Genomic DNA, 3022 nt, shown 5'->3' on the forward strand with positions numbered 1-3022 from the left:
AGCTGGACTGAGTTCACGGATGGAAAAAAAAGACGCTTGGCAGGACTTTCACTTTCTGACCCCTGGACTTTCCACTTCTACTCACTGTCAGTGATACTGAGACGTTGGTTGTCAAATTAGTTATCGTTCGGTAGGGCACAGTACATTTGCGTGTGCACGTGAGAGTGCGCTTGCACGTGTCAATGTGTTTGAGAGCAACTGCGCGTGTGTGTGTGTGTGTGTGTATGTGTGTCGCTTAGACCTCTGTCGCAGGCTGCCATATGTGCAGGACTGCGCTCCTGCCAGCGAACACACAGAGGAGTACTGTTCGCACCCCTTCGGCGATAAAGTTTCAGGACCAGGACAAGACCTCCGGGTCCGGTTTCCTCCAAAACAACGCCCGACAATAGTGTCATTTTTGTTCCCACTTTAAATTAAACATACAGGAGTCATTAGGCTGAAAGGAGCTCGCTGCATTATTTAATGGACTTTAATGGGGCAGACTGCATTCCTGCGTTTATATAAAATATATACTTTTTTTTTTTTTAATTGGCAACACCTGCGTCGGCAAGTCTTTTCATTTCGCGATATGTATGTGAAATGTTATAAGTATGCGCAACTCATAACTGATGGCAAAATTCAGAACATGCCGTCATACCACTGCCTAGAAAGGACTGACAAGTTATCCTACACTCATGAGGTTATGTAATCTAGGCTTACCCGGTAAAAAGCTAATTTTGCTCCTATTTTTTCATCCACACATTTGAGAACCGTAGCCTAATGTGTTCAAGGCAGGATTCAGATATTGCTGACGCTCTATCGCGTAAACAAATGCAATTCGTCTTCAATTGTCCTATTCAAGATCTGTAACGACTACATAAAGAATTTGAAAAACTTTAGAAACTGTGGCATGCATCCCGAAGCCGGAAAAAAATCTATAATTCTGAAACCGTGTAGGGTCACACAAGATTGAAAGGCTTGATAAGAAAATAGGCTATGCAAATTGCTGTCAAAACAAAATGTTGACAACATGAACCAACTCCTCAAGTCCTTAGTTTGGAGAAAAAACCTGCTGTTATTTTCTACCCTACATTATAAATGGTAGGCTATGGGTTCTTTGAACGGTAGAAAACATTTATATTTTGTTCAACATAGCCGGTAAGAAGTCAACAATATTTACATTATATTTTTTTCCAGTATTTCCACAAACAGCTACAAGTTATCTAAAAACTATCCAAACATATCTGCCTATTCAGCGTTCCGTAAAATACTGAATTAGATCTCAGTCACAGTAGCCAACCTTCATTATAAATACAGCTGTTTTGCACGATCTGTCAAAAGGAGTCAAAGCTATTAAGTCACTTCTGTATACATGTTTTAACATTAAATTTAATCGTGAAGTAGGTGCATGTGTATATAGCATGCTTACATGACATAAAGTAATGTTCAGGAATCATATGTACGTATGGCCTGCGTTTTATCTAGTCACACGAGTCGTCTATTAATTCCCTGCTTTTGGTCATTGTGTCGGCGACTGAAATTCCTTGCCACTGAACCGTTGCTGACCGAAACTGTGTCACGTTTATGAGAGTACAGCGATACCAGAAACACCTGACGAGCTTCATAAACATACCTGGTAGTCCCTTTTGGAATTCAACTCTGGCTTTCTTCTCAGCCCCGGTCGACTTTCTTCTCAACAGCGAGTCCCTTCGCCTAGCCTACTGAATAACTTTAAGGTTCAAAGCACTTAATGTTCCCTGTAAAAAAAATAAATTCTCGTAAAAAACACTTGTCCACGAAAACTGTTCACCCGGCACTGCGTTTTCCGCGTACTTCACCCCCTCAGCAAGAAAAACTGCAAAGGTAACCGAGTTACCGCTGAACCAATCAGCAAGTGACTGGGCGGAGTCTACAATGTAAAAAAAAAATGTATGCGGGTAGAGCTGGAGCGTCGCAAAGTTGGTCCATGTACGGATATCTGAGCGCTCAGATGGAACTGTGTTCCATTCCTTGCGCGCACATGACTAATTATTACACTGAAGTGTACCAACAGTTTGTCAGCGGTAGTTTATTTTGTCTGTTTGTTTTTGTTGTTGTTGTTGTTTTACAATTCCCTACCCAGAGGCCAGTTACCACGCGGATGAAGGTCATGGAACAGGTTTGAGGACGACTCCTCATATTTTTGCCATAATAAAGATTTCAGAGCAATTTACGACCATAAGCGCTAGCTTGGGCGTTTGGCCATTTGAAAATAAAACCCTTGGTTCAGTAGTGCTGTAGGCTATAGCGCTGACAGGAGTGTTTAGGGATCACTCCGTGGTCTGGGATCTTGCAACCGCTTGTTCCACTGATGTGGAAATTGATGCTGTCCATTAACAACATGCCGCCAACCTTCACAATGACTTTAAGGGTTAAGAAATAAGCATAACACAAGCAAGTTGGTATAAACAAAATGAGTGATTCCAATTAATTCCAGTACTTCAAAAGGAAAGTTCTAGTGGTTGAATATTCATTCGCTCTCTCAACATAAGGAAAACCTTTTTAATTTCAACAACTGTACACTCTGACCCTTAGACATGCATCTGAGCATTGCAGAAGGGTTAATATTCCGTGAAGAACACGAGCAGGAATTGGAACTACAGTACGTAATTCATTGTAAGGACCTTTGTACACCAGAGCTATATAAACTACTTTAAATACTTTTGCTGCAGTAATGCGCGGCCCCAGTTAATCACAGACTTTAATGCCAGGAAGCAGGCAGCGCTGTTTAACCACTTCAAGAGAAACAGCATTTTTACGCTTTTCCTGGCCATCCACAGTCTACGGTGCCTTCAGATAGTTCTCACCCCCCCGCTGATTCACATTTAGCTGTGTTGCAAAATCAAATAATACATTTTTTTCTACTCCTATTTAAGAAACTCTAAAATGCTAAAAAAAAAAAAAATATATATATATATATATGCATTGGTACCTAAAATATCAGTATGAATTATAATGCCCTGATTGTATGGCAAATGGCATCAGAATTACATCAGAATTACAT

The 3022-nt window shown here is 40.7% G+C and overlaps 1 protein-coding gene across 3 annotated transcripts in view; it reads right to left on the reverse strand.

Annotated features, from left to right (window-relative positions):
* The window catches only part of shroom1 (shroom family member 1), a 31132-nt gene extending 29306 nt beyond the window's left edge, over window positions 1-1826 (reverse strand). For all 3 annotated transcript variants that reach the window (XM_035434784.1, XM_035434783.1, XM_035434781.1), the window contains exon 1: window positions 1613-1826. The gene's annotated coding sequence lies outside the window, so the exon portion shown is untranslated. The remainder of the gene's footprint in view (window positions 1-1612) is intronic.
* Between the last annotated feature and the right edge of the window lie 1196 nt (window positions 1827-3022).

Source organism: Anguilla anguilla, chromosome 9 (genome assembly GCF_013347855.1).
Source record: "Anguilla anguilla isolate fAngAng1 chromosome 9, fAngAng1.pri, whole genome shotgun sequence".
Lineage (NCBI taxonomy): Eukaryota > Metazoa > Chordata > Actinopteri > Anguilliformes > Anguillidae > Anguilla > Anguilla anguilla.